Source organism: Bombyx mandarina, chromosome 06, assembly GCF_030267445.1.
Source record: "Bombyx mandarina strain Sakado chromosome 06, ASM3026744v2".
Classification (NCBI taxonomy): Eukaryota; Metazoa; Arthropoda; class Insecta; order Lepidoptera; family Bombycidae; genus Bombyx; species Bombyx mandarina.
In genome coordinates, this window is record NC_143213.1 from 9,967,134 (window position 1) to 9,988,139 (window position 21,006).

The 21,006-nt window shown below is 36.7% G+C and overlaps 1 long non-coding RNA gene across 1 annotated transcript in view; it reads right to left on the minus strand.

The window, feature by feature from the left end:
* The window catches only part of LOC149502829 (uncharacterized), a 510,125-nt gene continuing 489,119 nt past the window's right edge, over positions 1–21,006 (minus strand). The window contains exon 3 of the long non-coding RNA XR_016323221.1: positions 1–147. This is a non-coding gene — a long non-coding RNA (uncharacterized LOC149502829). The remainder of the gene's footprint in view (positions 148–21,006) is intronic.

Below are 21,006 nucleotides of genomic sequence, written 5' to 3' on the forward strand. Positions count from 1 at the left end.
TTTATTGCTAAGATGGGTGGACGAGCTCACAGTCCACCTGGTGTTAAGTGGTTACTGGAGCCCATAGACATCCACAACGTAAATGCGCCACCCACCTTGAGATATAAGTTCTAAGGTCTCAAGTATAGTTACAACGGCTGCCCCAGCCTTCAAACCGAAACGCATTACTGCTTCACGACAGAAATAGGCAGGGTGGAGGTACCCACCCGCGCGGACTCACAAGAGGTCCTCCCACCAGTAATTTATAATTATAATTTTGCGGGTTTCATTTTTATTACGCGATGTTGTTCCTTCACCGTGGAAGTCAATCGTGAAAATTTGTTGAGTACATATTTCATTAGAAAAATTGGTACCCGCCTGAGATTCGAATACCGGTGCATCACTCAACACGAATGCACCGGACGTCTTATCCGTTAGGCCACGACGACTTCATTAGAAATAACTACGTTCAGCATTGACGCAATGAGTACGGAACATGAGAATCATATCCGTAGGAAAATTGTTGTTGGATATTTTATCAATATTAGTTAAATAATACTAGATACAACAAAGTTATTGATGTAAACAAAATAAGTAATAAACAACACGTCGAAAATGGAATAAACGATTTTCAAGAAATCCAGCTATTCGTGCACGAACACGAAACATTCCGAATAAATAAACGATACAACGAATCATGCGACGGTTGTAGATTGCAATTCCAAACAAGAAACTCGAAAGCAGAATCGATAGAATTATCTGGAACATTGATCAAAAGTGTAAACAGATACTGATTTCAGCTCAACGTTCAACGTGAACGCGATGCAATGCAGTGGAATCGTACAGGGTTGATGGTCATATAGAGCATAATTATAGATTATTTAAAATCAAATTATTTCACTGACACTACAATTCGGACTAACTCCAATTTTGTTGGCAAAATTATACCGCTTTTGTCTACAAATATTACATTACATACATATTACATACGAGCTTCGATATTATTTTTATTTCTTCTTTGTAATTCAAATGTACCTGAACTTTAATTACCACGATCGTTTATTCTACATCAAATGTAGACTGAAATTTAAAGAAAAAACATAAAATAGGATTATTGTAAGTGTAGTTTTTATTCAATTATTTTTGTTGGAATGTGTAGTAACATTAAATACATATTTTACTACGAAATATTGTATTTTTTGTAATGTTTTTATTATTCATTTCAGAAGATATATCAATTCCTGGCAATCCTGTTATAACGGGACTATATGGCAGCAATAACTGATTAAAAATAAGACTGCTAATCTAAAGCTTACTGAAAGCTAGGTATATAATGTATTTAATAATGTTGGAACGGTATTAACAAAAAGGTTAATGTGCCTGTATGCACTATTTATTTTATTTATTTATTGTTAACATAAATAAGTAGAAACACCATGATTATTTGCATCCGTGCTAGAACTAGGTGATAAAACCTGTATCTCAAGTAGTACTAGTACTATAGAAGGGTGTATCATGTTCTGAGACGATTTCTATTATACCTGGTCGATTTTGCGATAGTGTCTTCGAATAACCAACAAGAATTAGAGTAATTATTTTCTCAAATATTTAGAATGACAATACAATAAATTTTCAATTAACAATCTTGTGTTTCTTTATTGATGATTTTATACGAATTCTTTATTAGTGTACTGGCAGCCCTGCAGAAGTAATACGATAAGCTGGTTCCCAGCAAGCAGGATCCCCGTACATCCCAAAGCAATTCCTCGTACATATAGATTATATTTAGCCAAAGCAACTAATGATCAACTCAATGTAGTTTCCAATTACGTTGTAAATGATACTCTATGACTGTGTGACTATTTTTGGTGATGTAGATACAAATATAACAATTAGCGATATGCCCCGCGTTCATTTACTTATTTTTTCTTAATTAAAATACGTACATAACACGTATCAATTACCAAGAACTTAATATGTTTCATTGCTATTAATGTTTTTTTTGTGTGTTTTTTTTTTCTTCATGGCTTTTGTTTTTTCTTGTTTTTCGTTTACATTACTATGTTTTACTTTTGAAAAACAAAAAAGAACTATTGTTATACTGAAAAGAATGGTTGATCGTCGTCGCTCCGCAGGTGCCGGCGGAAGATCAGCGCCGCAGTACCGATGGACTCGTTACTGTTAGGCATTGCTGAGCCGGTAACCGGTTAATACTGAAGGTAGGACCTCTTGTGAATCCACGCGGGTAGGTACCACCACCCTGCCTATTTCTGCCGTGAATCCGTAATGCGTTTCGGTTTGAAGGGTGCACTCATCTAAGCAATAAAAAAAACCTTTTGCTATCCTCAATTTTTTTTTATTTTTTATTTTATTGCCATTATAATTTGGTTGTCAACCACCTGGCAGGAGTAGACCTGGTCGCACTTGGCGACGCACCGTGGATAGCGAGATGAGGACAGCCGGCCTGACCTGAAGTGATGTTAAGGAGGCTTGCTCCTTGTAAGAAAGGATGAAGTGGTGACAACTTGTGAGGGCCATACCAGCGGTGTACCCTAGGATAGGACCCTTATATTATTATAATTGTAAACGTAATAAAATTACCAATTATGATTTTTTTTTTATCTAGTCACTGATGTTAGGACATATTGTTCCACAATCCTGAGATTTCTGCCACCAAGCAGTAATAAACGTTCCAGTTTGAACGTTAGGTAGGTATCTGTTATAGAATACAATTCTGGAGACGTCGTGGCCTCACAGACAAGACGCTTAGTGCAGTCATATCGAGCAAAGTGTATGCGTCGGTGTTCGAACCCGCAGGCAGGTACTAATTTTTCTAATGAAATACGTACTTAACAAATGCTCACGAACGACTTCCACGATGAAGGAATAACATCGTGTAATATAAATCAAACCCTACAAAAATTATAACTTGCGTAATTACTGGTGGTGGTGGCGTGTTTTGAGGCCGTACGAGTAGGTACCGCCACCCCATCTAATTCTACTGTGAAGCAGTAATGCGTTTCGCTTTGAAGGGCGAGGCAGCCATTGTACTGTAAAAGCTGAGACTTAGAACTCATAATCAAGGTGGGTATGGGGAGCCCATCTCAGCAATAAAGTAAAACACATATGTATCTCTTAAACAAGAGATAGCAGGACCAAGAACATGCCGCCATTTCTAGTTTTTGTGCTGAGACTTATACCTGCCTAACGTTCTGAGTGTTGATGAGGGTTCACGTTTGGCAGTCAGGAATGACTACAAAGGTTAATGTACGCATCAGTTCCCTTTAAAAGCGATTTTCATTTTTGCAAAACATAAACATCTGGCACATTTTCAGATTCTATTCTCGGATTTCCTGCCTCCAAAATTTTGGGTATCGCCTGTATCCGCGACATGTCCTGCATGCCGACATGGCGGCATTATGTCGTTGATGCCTATGGGCTCAGGTAAACACTAAACACCAGGTTAATAAGCTCGACCATTTAAGAAATAAAAAAATATATCTATCTACCTCGTATCCGAAATTTATAATTAGTACCTATTACAGATCATTCCCTAATGCGGTCGAGATGCGAAACGTCCACTTTTTTGCTGTTGCTGAAACAAAAGAACGACTAATCACCTGCTGTAAGTATAAGCCGTATTTAAATTCTTAGGGCACGCTATAAATTAACATCAGCCTTTCCCAAAGTGGGCGCTGCAGGCCTAACGTGGGTGGTAACAGGTCCAGAAAAAAATGAGAGCGTTGTGTAGAAGCTTAGGAGGCGATTTGTAATTTCATCTAAAAGGACTCTTAGACAACGACTAAGCTCTCACTATAGTGAGTTTTAGGTATTTGAAAAAATGGGGGTGCTAAAAAATAATTTATTCTCAAAGTGGGCAGTAGACAAAATAAGTTTGGGAACCCCTGATTTACATGGAATGAATCGGATAGTTGGCCATAATGTAAAACATAAGTTTGTGCTTTACCTTATTTATTTTGCTTGTCAGAAGGACTATTTTTTAAAGATTGTATAAAAACAACATTACTGTCTGTTATAAATATAGTTCACCTAATACCTCTATGAATCTTTACCCGTCCATTACAAACCTTCTTTGGAGCCTATTTCAAATAGTTTATTCTACATCAGTTTGTGTAAATTAATAAAAATATTCAAAGTTTGGTTTGAAATATGACAAAACCTTCAATAATAAGGCTAACCCGACACGCAACTTCCGCTTATCAGTCTCTTTGGATGAGCACAAATTCTTAATAAGCAATGTAATAGCCTTCAAAAGACGTAGCCTTGAATAACAGACATCTACAGAAATCAAATGGCCATTTACAAAATCAAAAGCTTGAATTTACTTAAATCTCTCGTCAGCCCTAAAGGTAAAGTTGAAAAGCGTATTTCGTATTTTATGGTAAATCGGATGATGCTATTATATAAAATTGAAGTGTTGTTAATTTTGAAGATCTTTGTTGCATTAATCTAATTCACAAATCAGATTTAGAGCACTATAGCCAGTCCTTCTTCAAACGAGGCTCGCAGATAGTACTTAGTGGCAAGCAGCGTCTTGTCTATGACCCTGCTATTTCTAACGTCTATGAGGAACGGTAGCTACTCACCATAAAGTTGGTCATATGGTCCTCTGTCTACAAGACCAAGAAAAAAAATTAGGAAAAAAATGTTTTTTCATCTCTATTCACAGTGCTATGTTTCTATTATCGATAACAGTCAACTGACTATTTAAATGACTCGTCAGTGTAGCTACTTTTTATGTTATAATTCGTGGATTTTGAAAATAACCCTCTAATTATTAAAAACTCTTTCGAAATCTTTCCTACCCACCTTTTTTCTTGATTTCGTCACGTAGTCCAATAAACAAAACCCACTGAGTTTGTAGCCGGATCTTCTCAGCAGGTCGCGATTCCGATCCGGTGGTAGATTCTGCGAAGTACTAGTGCTTCACTAGTTCTTGCTAGGACCAGTGTTAACAACTCCCTCAGGTTGAACCTAAGGGCTACCAGCCAGTATTTAACTTGAATAGCCTCTTAGACTATCGGCAAGTAAGTAGGAGAAAAATAAATCGATTAAAAATACTAGCTATTTTCTTAATAAGATAAGGCCATGTTTTAATGAACTATTAATTTCTCTTTAACTTAACTTTTTAATTTTCATATCGAGTATTTTTCCCTGTAAGTTATATTATCTAATCTGGAGTTTTTGTTTATGAAATACACGTTTTTTAAATATTTATAGTTGGTAGAAGTATTTATAATAACATGTGGTCCCTCGGTAATCGAAATTCGACTATAATTAATTGAAATTATAAGTTTGTACACTATTATAATTCTATTGTCAAAGAATTATATATTATATATTATAAAGCGAAAATACTTTTTCCCCAACCTATTAACTATATACTTCTATAATCACACATTTCGCCAAGACTACACTTTAGACAAACATGAATATAGACACAATATTTGATTTATTCTCAATTTGACAACAGACTTTATGCAATAGGAAAAGTTTGACAAGAAACAAATAGTATGCATGCGTATATGCCAAATACATAGTATTGTGTGTAATTTTTTTTTAACTGATTTAATGTGTTTTTTATGCATAATAAAAAAAATTGCAATCTGCATTCCCCCTCTATATTCTCTCTCCGTCCGCGCAATTTTCGTAGAAAGGGGTACAAAGTTTTTGCTTCACGTATTAATATATAGGTAAATGAAGTAAGAACTTCACACTGAAATACTAGAGTTCATGAAATGACTAATTTATCATGCGTGTTATGAAAACTTGCTGAATAGTTCGGCGCTAAAATACAACTATGTGCTCTATTAATATAACTTAACAACTGACATTACTGTGGGAAGTTTCCAAAATTACGGTTACAAGAACAAGTAATACAGTGTTATTAATGATGACATAATGTCATTGTATAATATATATATTTTTTTAAGTGCCATATTTCGTCCTCAGCCTTTTTCTACAAAACACTTAAAAGAATTGTTTATTAAGCTAATTCACTGGTTTTAATAGATTACGTGTAATTTAATTAAAATTCAATAAACTAACAATTTTTTGATTCATTCTTGCATTTAAAATTAGAGGATTAGCTCTACTGTGAATTATTCGCATTGGGTTTTTCAATTGACAATTAGAATTTCTAATATTTCCACCACATTACGTTTTATTGAGAAAACGTGTTTCACAACTTCAATTACACGATCCAAGCTTTTGTAGTAAATGAGTTTGTAATGCGGACTGCACCGATATTATCACGTTAGGGGCACGCTACACTTTACCAACGAAAAGTAAAGGTGAGTTCACAAAAAATAGCTCTTAACAGTGTTTTAATAAAGACTGTTTCTACATAACTTAAGTTTCCGTGCCCAAGGAACGTTAAGTAAATAACAACATCGTAACACAATAGCGACTATTGAAAACGACAAATTTATTTTCGTACTAAGTACATATTAGGAGTATATTAGTTGATCAAAGCTAATATTCAATGGTGACCTTTAAATATTACACTTTAAATATCATGCAAATACAGGATGCTCCGGATAATTGAAGTATTCTAGAAGCCTATGGTAGCTATTATCGATTCCTTATATTTCATTTTTGCAGTCCAGTTCAAGTATATGTACATAATATCTTTAGTGATAGTCGATTTAAGATTTTTCGAAGCCAGACTTCGTAGTAAAGCATTTAAAGTCACAACTGCCATTGATAGGGGCAATGGAATGATCTTCGACACTGCTTCTATAAAAAAATCCTCGAAACTTACCCACAATTCGTTTCAAGACATGATTTCCTTACTGTTTAATTTACTTCCTATTTACTTACTCACTATAGTGTTTCGTGAGTGCCATGAAATGTTCTTCTTCAAAAGGTTCGAAATGAGCCCACGACTTTAATGTGGTCCTGACATTTTTGATGTCGATGAGCTATTATGACTACTCATAATCGTTACGTTAAGATGAGTTGCTTATAAAAGTAAATAAAAGCAATTTTGAATTACAGATGACTACTGACTCGTCGCGTAGGTATTAAACTCCGCTCCGCATTACTTTCTTGCTCCGCTCCGGTGGACAGACACAGTACGCAGCTCCGCTCCGCCTTACTCCGTTGCTCCAAGGCGGGAAGCTTCTGCTCGAGCAGTGGGGTTCCGTGCCCCCGTAAGGGGGTACGACGACCCGTCTTGCAGATGACTACTCATATAATCAGATACGTTGCTATAAAAACACAATAAAAACAATTTTGGATTAGATACAATCTCCGAAATATGCTCGTGATCTCAAAAGGAATCAAATAGTCATTTACGCTTTTATAAATACTAAGACTAGATTCAGACCCAATAACTAAGATTTCGGTTTCCTTTCACAAACTTATAGTGAGAAACTCATTCATGAATCAAGTCATTAATGAATTAAAGTGACCAAAAGTCTTCTAGTTCACGCTGTGTCAGTGCCTTTAGATCAGCAACATTTGCGGTTTTAATATCGTAATGGGTTTGCCGTCGCACCACCCTCTATTTAGCTCGGAACACTCAATTACACTATAAGCAATTAGAATTTATATGAAAAATTGTTGCGAAAATTGCAAATTGCAAAAATTTATAAAATATACAAATTGAAGGTTGAATTCTGAAGCCAAAAAACGAAACAAAAATTTACGATTTATTGAAAGTTTCTATTAACATTGTTGTTATTGTTAAAATTATTGTTGATGTGAACATTGATAATATTGATTTGCAATGAAGGAGATGAGCCTCGTTCGAACAGAGATAGAATTAGTTTGAAAGAATCGAAAGAATAAATTAACCCGTGAATTAGATTAAGTTCCTGATCTTTTTTTATTTATTGCTTATGTGGGTGGATGAGCACACGGCCCACCTGGTGCTAAGCGGCTACCGGAGCTCATAGACATCTACAACGTAAGGGCCACCACCTACCTTGATATATAAGTTCGAAGGTATCAGTATAGTTACAACGGCTGTCCCGCCCTTCAAGTCGAAACGCATTACTGCTTCACGGCAGAAATAGGCAGGGTGGTGGTACCTGGTCGTGCGGACTCACAAGTCGTACTTCCACCAGTGATTACGCAAATTTTAATTTTGCGAGTTTGATTTTTACTACACGGTGCTATTCCTTCACCGTGGAAGTCAATCGTGAACATTTGTTCGTATTTCATTAGAAAAATTGGCACTTGCCAGTGGGATTCGTACACCGGTGCATCGCTGGATACGAATGTATCGAACGTCTAATCCTTCAGGCCACGACGACTTCCCTTCTTCTTATGAGGAAATTTCGAGAAATTGCGTTTGAATACAGATGTTTGCGTATTAAATGCAAATATTGTCTTTCGCATAATCTGTTAAGGGTTGCCTAAAATGAAGTAAGGTAATTTTTTTTCTTTTTCAATGGATGGACGATTGAATATATGGGCCACTTGAGCTTAAATTGGTTATCGCCCACCACCATGCCCATAAACTTCACAACGTAAATGCCATCATCTTGTAATATGAAGTCTAATACATAGCATATATAGCATACCGCACAATATATAACGAAATATAATATAACGGAAAACCCACCCTTCAAACTGGAAAGTATTACTGCATCACAAAACGTCCTATCAGAATTGTTTTCGAAATTCATACATTGTATGAGTCCTCAAATTATCTGTATAAGTTTATTATATGCCTACTATGTGTTTTATTAATATTGCCTTCTCTTTATATATTATGAAGCGCTTCCTACAATTCTTCTCGTACACCTATTATTTTCACAATAACACTAACTCTACCAATATTACGATCCGCTAAGATTCCTCTCGCAAATAACAAATGCTATGAAACTATCTACCAACAATGATGAAACTGTTATTAAAGCAATAATACTCGTGAAAATCTCATTATCACGGTATAAGGAGATACTGCTCTTTTTTTTTGCTAGCACTTTTGTTATATCCATAAGTAATGTGAGCTGTCGTAAAAATGTCACGGCACTGTGTCTACACATGACAGATAATCCTTTAAATTTATACATTATTTTATTTGTACATTTCTTTAAATCTCGTTTTTATTCATTGAATCAATAATCCACTCAAACAGATATGGTGTGTCCATATTCGTGTATCTCTAAACGTTGTAATGGATAATTACTTTTTTCTTTAATTAAAAAACCATTTCGAGGTATATGTTAGCTGACTAAAGAAAATCATTTTTTTAATGAAAACTAATCTTTAAGTACCGATATTTTTAATAAAAGTGTTAGTGTCTTTGTTAGTTCTCAAATGATGTCATAGTGATCCACATGGCCCAGTCATTCCCCACAGCAGAAGGTCAAGGACAAATCCCTGTGGAAAACCGCACACGACCGTTATAAAACTCCACCGTGTCCGGCGCATAAGACCAATCTGATCTCCAGATAGGACCCGATCAGTTAGTTGAGGCAGGCAGGTACTCTTTCCACCACCTCCTAAACACAACATGTCCAAACACGACTCAACGGATGATAATTTGAAGCATTGAGTATCTCATTCCCGCAATAAACAATTCAATGAGCAAGTTTCAGGCTTCATAAATACCAATTTGAATTCCTAATGGATCGATAACTATTCCAGCTTTGCCCCTACACAAAGCGACAAAGGAATTCCCTTATTTACGATCATTTCTCTTTAAGGAAAATGAACAGAATGCCTTCGGTATTCACAAATGAAAATGACGTACAGCTAAATGCTTCGGTTAATTGCGATTAATTCGCAACGTCTGAGAAATAGTGCCTAGGAAGGCAATTAGCGCTCCAAATTATCTATTATTTAACTTGTCTTGAGTTGTAAATAATTTTATACAACCAAATGATGTGAATAAATTCCGTTCAAAGTTCCTTTTTAATTGACTTATTTAGTTAATCTATTTGCTTAATTGATTTCCTACCAATACGATAGACAATTATTGTTAACTGCTATTAAGTAGTTGCTTCGAGAAATATGGTCGAATATTCAATTGTATGTGTACAAAGGTTTTGAAATTCTGATTTTGAAAAGCTTTTGGCCTGAGACGATCATTAACAAAGAGCTGTGGAGGATCACCAAGTAGACACAAATAGAGAAGGAGATTCTTAGGCGGAAGTGACATTAGATTGGTCACATATTAAGAAAACCCGATACCCACGTTTCCTGAGATCCCTGACCTGGAAAGTGTCTGGCAAAAGAAAGAGAGGCCATCCCAGAACAACTTGGCTTCACTCTGGAGCTGGGTTTCTTGGGCGTGACGTGGGAAGAGTTAAAACAGACTGTCCAAGACCGATGTAAATGGAAGTATTTGATTCGAGCCCTACACCTCAGCAGAGGGTAATAGAAAAGAAATAAGAAGAAGAAGAAGATGTACAAAGGCTGTAATCTTTCAAGCTGAAATTCTTGACTGCTTCGAAGCAGAAATAAGGCTGTGGCACCGATTCTTGCACGCCCTCGATACGCCTCATCCACCAAAGCGGACTGTTGACGTCTGTAGAGCCCGAAAAATGTTACTCATTTTGCTCCGTTAAATCTTTAAGCTTTCACGACACTCACGGAGTGGTACAATTCTAGTTTGACTTCTGGGCAACTAGTATGATACGATCGTACACGATAATAGACTGCCAACTATTAATCAGAAAATGTGACCTTAGACCCTTTTGGTAAAGCCGTTCATTTAATAACCCTGTACCTAATACTTTTCCTTTGTCGTATCACTCTTGTCAGAGTGGTTGCGATCGTCATTCAGTATCATTGCTGTAGGCAGATGTTATGCGCCTCAGGAGCAATCGCCACTTCTCCCGGTTTGTGGTATACTTACAGTATACAAAATGGCACCTATATAAGTCCAGCAGTGGACCGCTATGGGCTGATGATAATGATACAATAAGATTCATTTGCGAAGCACTTGCCCTTGAGTTGTCAGGTCTCCTCCGAAGGCTTTTGAGTAGCTGTTAGCAAATCCTGTCCCTCCTGGCTGAGCCTTTGCTCACCCACCTATCCTGGTGAAACCGGAATGGCCTCCGGGCCACAAGTAATCTTTCAATCCAAAAAAAATAAATTAATATATTTAAATTATTGTGTGTATATACAGGTATGAAAATTTGTAGGGGGTTTTGTGAGCCCGCACTGGTAGGTACCATCACCCCGCTCATTTCTGCTGCGAAGCAGTTATGCTTTCCAGTTTAAAGGGTTGGGAATTTTTATTCTTAGCCTTATACTTAGCATTGACGTAGCAAGGTCAGTACCGGAATTTGCGATGTTGATTTTAAGGCCTCCAGTAACCACTTTACACCAAGTGTGCTGTAAACTCTTTCACATATTTAAGCAATAAAAAAATACACTCAAAAGACGTAGATTTTTGTTTATTATCTTGATATTATCTTTATTTGGCAGAGTTACTATAAATATCGCGATACGATAATGCATCACTTTGAAATTATTGAGAGCGGAGAATATCAAAACCATTACAGCTTATTACAAGTTCAAAGACGAAAGCAATTGCTGAAGCATAAAACACAGGAACGAACTGGTCTCTTTTTTACGGTAAATTGAACTAAAAGGCTTTCAGTAGCAGACAGAACCGGATGCGGCGGACGGCGAACTTCCGGCTTTAAGCCTCAGACTTTACATGTAGTTTTTCTCTCGTTCACGGTTATTTATGTAGCTTTTGCTGTGTCAAGTGAGGATTCTACTAGAGGCTTAGACCGAAACCTTTTTTCTTTTAGGAGTATGACGTAATTTGTGGTGAATTCTCCACGGAAACGTTTTCAACTATACGTCGAGTCAAATTTTTTTTTGTTATCCTTCTAGTAATTTGTTCGCCACTTTAGTCTTGTGGTTGTTGAACTGACTAGAATATCACGGGGTCCAGGTTCGATTATCGGTCGAACTCTATATTTTTGTTAACGGCATTTGGTGTTTCTAGTCTGGGTGTATTCGTTATTATCTCATCTGCAGGCAGGTTCCCCGGGTTGACGCGAGAACGTTTCAGTTTGGATGTCAAATTTTTTATTTTGAAGGTTGGATTTTAATTTGGGTAAAATTGTTAAAAAAAATTAACATCTATTAATCACAAATACACGATGTATCTAACACACGACGTTCAATTATTCATAAAATAACAGAAATTAGTTCAGTTTCAACAACCATTGCTATTGTTAAAGCAAATTAATTCGCAAATGTAATTCACAGAATCAACATTGTGATATTTCCGAAAATTCATGTAGAAATTTAAATAGACGTAACATTCCATAACATCACTCGATATACACAAAAGACTTGCCTATATAATTTTTGCTGTTAATTTGTGAACCAATTAGTTTGTAGTATTTTGATTGGAAATTTTAATTTGCAGCTTAAGGTATAAATTATATTAAGGTATAAATATCTTAACACTTAATCAACGTTGGTTGATCGTTTTAAAATTTAAGTAGCTATTATGTAAATTCAAAAGGAAACAAAACATTCAGACTACAGAACACACAAAGATAATAAAAGAGAACTACAAGATTACGCATACGATTGACTCGGAATAATCAAAAACTCTGGCATCCCCGAGGCTAATGCTAAGATGTTTCGTTATGAAAACCCAGGCAATTCAACTATAGTAACTAGCTGGAGTCATAATTGGGGCGCCGGCAATAACATTTCAAAGGGACCCTTTCAAATTAGGTGCCGCTCATTAATGTAGATTAGTTCAACTAACAAACTTGTTTGGAAGTTTCTGACGTTTTGTTCGTCTCATGAACAACTGATTCTGTGGTTTTGGAATGCTAAGAACATTTGATTTAGTAATAGACTATAGTTTATATTCAGCAATACACATTATATTCATTGCTTACTTCGATGGAGACCACTCATCGCTACTAACTGTGCCATTAACGGCTAAGGCACAAATAAACTTTTATCTATCAGTTTGGAACAAGTCACAGTAATAACCTCTGCTTCGGTCGCGAATGAAGCTATGGTAAAAGAACGAAGACGAAATCATCGTAAATAATTCCTAAGAGCACTATTCTTTTTCTTTACTACTAATTAAATATACGTTTCTTATAAAACATAAGGTGATCGAAAATATCAGGATTTTTTTTATTGCTTAGATGGGCGGACGAGCTCACAACGCCACTCACCTTGAGATATAAGTTCTAAGGTCTCAAATACTTGAGAGCCGCTGTAACTATACAGTTAACTATAAGTTAACTATACAGTTACAGCGGCTGCCCCACCTTTCAAACCGAAACGCATTACTGCTCCACGGCAGAAATAGGCAGGGTGGTGGGTACCTACCCGCGCGGACTCACAAGAGGTCCTACCACCAGTAAATGTTTGTTAATGAAATGATATATTTAGTAGAATTTTGAAAATAGCCGTTGAAACCCATCAAAATTTTTCCAATGTTTTTAAAAATACAGGCCACTGCGTAGTTTCGTTACCTAACAATTTATAGGCCAGACTGTTTTTTTTTTTTATCACCGAAACTGTCAGTCGAACAAATCGCTTCAAGCGCTTCCATTTTCAAACTGTCAAAATAATCAATTCAATTTTTTGTTTTCTCCGTTCACTCGCTGCGTTTATAGGTTTCGCATTCCCGGACATGAACAATTAGTATTCTGTTTCTGTGCCCGAAGCTAATTGGATTGTTAGTTAAATTGACGTGCAAACATTGAGTGCGGCGTCAGCGGTAGCGTCATTTAGCCGCTTGTGCGGATTACCCGCGGCCGTACAGTTCATTCCCTGTTTAATGTGCTATGTACGAGAGAAATAATTACCAGAGAAATTTTAAATGAATCGATTAGCTTACCCGAAAAATATTTTTTTTTTGACACAGTAACTATACCTGAGACCTTAGAACTTATATTTCAAGGTGGGTGGCGTATTTACGTTGTACATGTCTATGGGCTCCAGTAACCGCTTAACACCAGGTGGGCTGTGAGCTCGTCCATCCATTTAGACAATAAAAAATAAAACACAATATGTACTTACAAATAATTTTAATTTTAAATTTAGATTTTAGCTGGAAGAAAAACTTGGTTGTACTTTTAGAGGGCCCGTAAAAGCTTTTAGAGAGCAGCTTGTTCCTGCTCCGCGTCCATCTAGAAATCCATCAACTTTTTGTAGGTAGACGAGCATACGGCCCACTTGATGGAAAGTGGTTACCGTCGCCCATGGACTTCAGCAATGCCAGGAGCAGAGGAAAGCCGCTGCCTACCATTATTATCTTTAGAGCAGTTCTTGATTCCGTAATGACTGAGATGTTCAGTGACCTCGTAACGAATAGTGATACAGCTATACTGGGATTAAAAACTTTACAAGGAACATTTTTTTTATGTTAGTATATATATATATTTTTTTTTATATCTAATACATATTCACGAACTACTTCCACGATGAAAGAATAACATCGATTGCCTCCCTCTTCAAACCGAATAATGACGAAAAATATCACAACCATAAAACCGTGTATCTTCAAACTAATTTTGTACATGTATTTTTGTACTGTATGTTATATGTATACTTTTACTACTGGTAGGACTTCTTGTGAGTCCGCACGGGTAGGTACCACCACCCTTGCCTATTTTTACCGTGAAGCAGTAATGCGTTTCGGTTTGAAGGGTGGGGTAGCCGTTGTAACCACACTGGGACCTTAGAACTTATATCTCGAGGTGGGTGGCGCATTTACGTTGTAGATGTCTATGGGCTCCAGTAACCACTTTACACAAGATGGGCTTAGAGCTGGTTCACCCACCTAAGCAATACATAAATAAATAAAATATATAATAGACCACTGGATATTTATCTATCTTTAGAATTTGAAGTTAACAAGACCCGCCCGAATTTCAAATGAAATCGTAATAAAACGTTAATTGTGACCATAATTTTAATACAACGTAATAAATTTTCTTAACTGAACGATAGGTAGGTAGGCATTACTAAGATCAATAATAACGTATTTAATCTCAAAATATTTGGCAGAGATAAACATTAATAAGGAATTACGGATATTTCTCACGAACGAACTCATTCTCTCCTCTGTTCCGACTAGATCTAAATTATGTTTACGCTTATATGTAAACTGACTTGTGATCTGTAGCCGTGGCCCGAAGGCATTCGGTGATATCGCGATTCACGGTCCATAAACCGTACCTATTCGACACTCCGGAGAATATACTGCCGGAAGCTACAAGATATATTATGATGTTTTCATTGTAAATATTATGAGTTTCAGAAAAACAAATGTTAAGCCTTTTTTTTTGGAAACAACGCCTTCCAACATATAGATCACAAAATTCGTTTGTAAATTCGTTTGTTTATTGGTTTTTTATTCGTGTAGAATTTATATGTGTTTATTAGATATCTGATTGTCAAATACACAGCCAAACGAGCAATGTGTCTAAAAAACATTATCGGTTTGAAGAATTCGGTTTGACCATCAAAAATTGTCCACAATGGTTCACAATTGCCTGTCTACATAACTCTAAGTAGCTTAATGTAACTCATAGATATCAAGAATACCAAAACAATAGTTAATTCGCAGCCTACTATTTGAAAACTGTTTTCAGAACTCATTTGAAGAAAAACATAGCGATAAATAGAGTGTAGAGTAAGTTCAGCGTAAATTGAACTATTTACCATGGATAGATAATTAATTTTGTATTCTTTTTAACTTATTGTTATACTTACGGCTAGCTTAAAATCCAATATCAGTATAGAATTCAGTATTATTTATATGCAAGCGAAAGATTCTACAATCAATTTGGCGATTAAGCACAGAGAACGCCATAAAGTACGATAAAGGACCCAAAAAATTATCATAGTACAAAATAAGAAGCAACAACGAAGGGGTTACTGTTTCAAGAACATTACAGCCATACAAGACAAATGAGAGATTAGTTTAAACAAATAAATGTTATGGTCGCAGTAGTTAAAATAGCAAGTGTTCCTCTCCCTGATCATTGAAATGTTCTGGCCACGAATGTTCTCAACGAGCGCTACGTGCAAAATTTTGGGTTACCGCAGAAGATTGAAATTTAATTCAATTCATTTATGTATCATATAATAATAATCCATCAATTCACATACAAATTTAAAATAGATACAAAAAAAAAGGTTAATAAATAAAAAAATAATAATAATAAACACGTACAAACACGTATAACACTATTATATCTGAAATGTTAAAAAAGTCAAATATCAAAAATTTTGAATACAGTAAAAATGTGTAAGACAGTCCCGTTTGCACTAAAATCTCTGCGTAACCAACTGATCCATTTGCCAGCTGGTATATGAACTTTCGCAACCCACAATCTCACATTAGGCGATTTAATCTAACACAAGATTAACACAAACAAAGCAGTGCAACCAATCCATGTGAACTCTTATACATCCTACTTGTAGTAGTAGAAAATAGTAAAACAATAAAAATAACATGTAGATGGCTTTATTTTATAGTTTGTATTATAACATTTGTTACTCGCTGAAGAGCTGGATGTGACACTTACGACTGTAGCTGTAGCTGTTTCTTAACGAATATTGTAATCTAGATCTGCCCATGAGCTGTTGGGCCTCTTCTGCTTCTTCGAGAAAGCAGCGCGACAAGATAGCACTGTTATTGTGGCTGCCTCAAATTTTATATTTAACCCAGACGACGGGGCAACGTACAGTCGTGGTCGCCCTAAGCGTGTAATTGCGAATCCTGGCGAAACACTTGCCCTGCTTTTTTTGCGTTTTCATTTAGGCTTTCCAACCAATGCGGTCACGATTCTCGTTGAACTCGTCAAATGCGGCGAAGAATTCGACAAGTAATTTAACCCATAGCTACAACTCATTCAGTATCTCGCTGGATCTTCTCTATGGGTCGCGATTTGGATCCGGTGGTAGATTCACTGGTGGTAGGACCTCTTGTAAGTCCGCGCGGGTAGGTACCACCGCCGTGACTATTTTCTGCCATGAAGCAGTAATGCGTTTCGGTTTGAAGGGTGGAGCAGCCTTTGTAACTATACTGAGATCTTAGAGCTTATATCTCAAGGTGAGTGGCGCATTTACGTTGTAGATGTCCATGGGCTCCAGTAACCACTTAACAACAGGTGGGCTGTGAGCTCGTCCAACCATCTAAGCAATAAAAAAAAAAAAGAAAATAGATAGTGATTGAAATAGGATATAGACATATAGACTGCTTTTGCTAGGGCGGATTTCTTAAATCCTTTCAGACTGTGCCTCGCAATCGCCTAGTCATGGCGAAACAAAATAGGCCCTTGAGGCTAATGGTAGTTAGGTAGGCAAAAAAACCTCGTCTAGGATCGAGCAGTCGTTAGGAAACTAAAATTCGTTCTAGTTAAACGGCATATCTAGATCAACCGTGACCCTTTCATTCTACAAAAAAAACCCCGAAGATACCTTTTAATAGTTGTGGAAAAGCATTTGTGGTGTTTAACTAAATTCGAAAACCACTTTTGCTACCGAGTAAAAACCACTTTTGTTACCGAGTAACAACCACTTTTGTTACCGAGTACACACTAGCGCTTGTAGAAAGTTTGCTTAGTCATTTTCACAATCCTGACTCGATTTTATACAATGTAAATGTAAAATTTCAATTGGTTTAGAGTAAATTGAAAAGTCACATTCAATGCTGGGTTTGCGAAGCGTCCTACTTGTTTACTTTTCAATGTTCCAATTTGAAATACGTGTGTGTATGTATGTATATGTTCGCTCTGTTGTGATGAAACTATGTTGCTTTATTTAATTTAGTAATAAATTTAAGGCTGCTTTGTGTTTTCACGCGCGCTTCGAGACTCAAACACCACATATTAATTCTTTTTTTTTTTTATTTTTTTATTTATTGCTTAGATGGTTGGACGAGCTCACAGCCCACCTGTTGTGAAGTGGTTACTGGAGCCCATAGACATCTACAACGTAAATGCGCCACCCACCTTGAGATATAAGTTGTAAGGTCTCAGTATAGTTACAACGGCTGCCCCACCCTTCAAACCGAAATGCATTACTGCTTCACGGCAGAAATAGGCAGGGCGGTGGTACCTACCCGTGCGGACTCACAAGAGGTCCTACCACCAGTAATTACGCAAATTATAATTTTGCGGGTTTCAATTTTATTACACGATGTTATTCCTTCACCGTGGAAGTCAATCGTGAACATTTGCCGAGTACATATTTCATTAGAAAAATTGGTACCCGCCTGAGATTCGAACACCGGCGCATCGCTCAACACGAATGCACCGGACGTCTTATCCCTTAGGCCACGACGACTTCTATTGCACATATTAATTCAGTTTTCGTTTTGATTAATGAATAATTAAAACCTGTTATTAGTTTCAGCTTAACGTTCTAATGAAAATGGGCGTGTCGCAAAAAAAATTCTAAAACGGCCCATTCCAATTTCAATACTTTCAACATAATAATCAATAATTTTGTTTTGACAGGATCGTAAGTAAGCTCCTTTGAAACCGAATGTCTCCTCCTCCTTGCGTCGGTTTCCACATTACTGAGGGTCGTGGTCATGGCCTTGAAACAGTTTGTTTTTTATAATGCACCGCCATCTGTTCCTATCTGTAGCTGAGTGCAAAGCATCGTGCACTGTGGTATCCAGGGCTGCACGAATCTGGTCCGTCCAACGGTTCCTGCCTCTTGGTCGCTTGCTCTCGACCTTTTCAGTGACCACCAATTTCTCCAAGTACCGAATGTAGTAATCACCAAAAGAAATCAGTTTCACATTGTTACATACTTTCGGCGAACAAAGATTTCGGATATTAAATTGCACAGAACGAAGAGTCAAAGCTTAAAAGAATCGACGAAATATTTCCATAACTTCGCAAATTGGCATCGTAACAAGATAAATTTCGTGGAAAATGTTAAACGTTTAAAAAAGTTTTCGCTTTTACCAAAGCCGGGGCTTTAGTAACAATGGCGGTTAAATCGTCCGGGAGTACAATGCATTGTATTCGTATTAAGTGCGAATAGACGCCAGACTTCTGCACTACAAAAGCATCATTGTACGCGAGACTCTGATATAGAGAAAATATTACGAGACAATAGATACAAGGAAATCTTGGAAACAATTCGCTGGAACAAGGACTCTGAGTCTGCGTTAAATATAAGAAATAAAATAGTATGTTGCTTGTTTTGTTATTACGATACATGTAATTCAGTTTTTACTGGTGGTAGGACCTCTTGTGAGTCCGCACGGGTAGGTACCACCGCCCCGCCTATTTCTGCCGTGAAGCAGTAATGCGTTTCGGTTTGAAGGGTGAGGCAGCCGTTGTGACTATACTGAGACCTTAAAACTATATCTCAAGGTGTGTGGCGCATTTACGTTGTAGATGTCTATGGGTTCCAGTAACCACTTAACACCAGGTGGGCTGTGAGCTCGTCTACACATTTTTCAATAAATAAATAAAAAATACGGTAATTAAATTCACAGATAGTTAAACTTTTTGTTTTTCTTCTCCTACTTTATCGATTTATTTCAAAACTAGCGACCCGCCCTCGCTTCGCTTCGGAAACGTTAAAAAACACATGAAACAAAAAAAAATACTTTTTTTTTTTTTTAAAGTAGCCTATGTTCATCAGGGACAATGTCGGCTTCTAATGGAAAAAGAATTTTTCAAATCGGTCCAGTAGTTTCGGAGCCTATTCGAAACAAACAAACAAACAAATCTTTCCTCTTTATAATATTAGTATAGATATAGATATAGATTAAAACATATTATTATGCATGTTTACAAAAACCATCGAATTTTTTTCATGCTAATCCTAATAGATCTCACTTAAAGTCCACATATGCTAAGCACGTACCTCAAAGTACAGAGACCACTACGTACACACATACATTCCGTTGCTTCTTGATACATGATATCGAATAATCAAGAGTCTCACTAAAATAGTTATTTAACTTATCAATATCAAACTAAAACGGAGTTTGGTTCACAGCAGCAATAGACAACATTGTGATTCCTATTAATGTAGGCTTGAAACAAGTCTTATCACTAGTAATCCATATCATCCAACTACTGTAGGCTCGAAGCAAATCTTACCACTAGTAATCCATTGATTTTAATATAACCAAGATATTTTTATAAGCATTACTCTTAAAGATGCCGCTACTATGGACAGACGATGCACAATTACTGTACTGGTGATAGGACATCTTGTGAGGTACCGGGTAGGTACCGCCACCCTGCCTATTCCTGCCGAGAAGCAGTAATGCGTTTCGGTTTGAAGGGTGGGGCAGCCGCTGTAACTATACTGAGACCTTAGAACTTATATCTCAAGGTGGATGGCGCAGTTACGTTGTAGATGTCTATGGGCTCCAGTAACCACTTAACAATCAGGAGGGCTGTGAGCTCGTTCACACATCTAAGCAATAAAAAATATTTTGTTTTTTAAATAAATGACCGTGAAATTCAAAAATTGAATCTAAAGCTACACATGTTTGAAGTTTACATTGAAGTCTATAAAACGTTACAGGTAGTTTACTACTACGTGGTACAAAAGTACTGAAAAGTCTGGAAACAGAGCATTATCCAAATCGAATACGATTTCAATGGCATCGAACGATTCTATTGAGAAGAGTTCCAGTCAATGTAGCTTATAGGATTCGACACGTAGTTAAATATCCCCCGTACGATGGCTGAGGCGCTTTAAAGCACGATATGTTAAGCCGGGCAGTGCTTATTGAACGGCTGTTAGCAGATAACGCGCAATCCCTCTATAAAGTGTTTCTCTTCGGCTCTACAATACGTGCGGTTACTCTACATTCTAAATTTACTGTTATTGCATTTAAATGGTACTTCAAGATGTTCTTGGGCTTATCATTGTTATACCTTGATTCTATATTGGTATGTACTTAATCATTTTCATGATTACAAAGGGCAATCCCCACTTTCCTTTAATCTTAATAATAATAAACCAACTTCAATATAATCACTTCGGTATTCAGACTGACCCTTTGAGGACTCATGGACCTCTTGTTATGCCACTCGACTGATCGACAAAGCA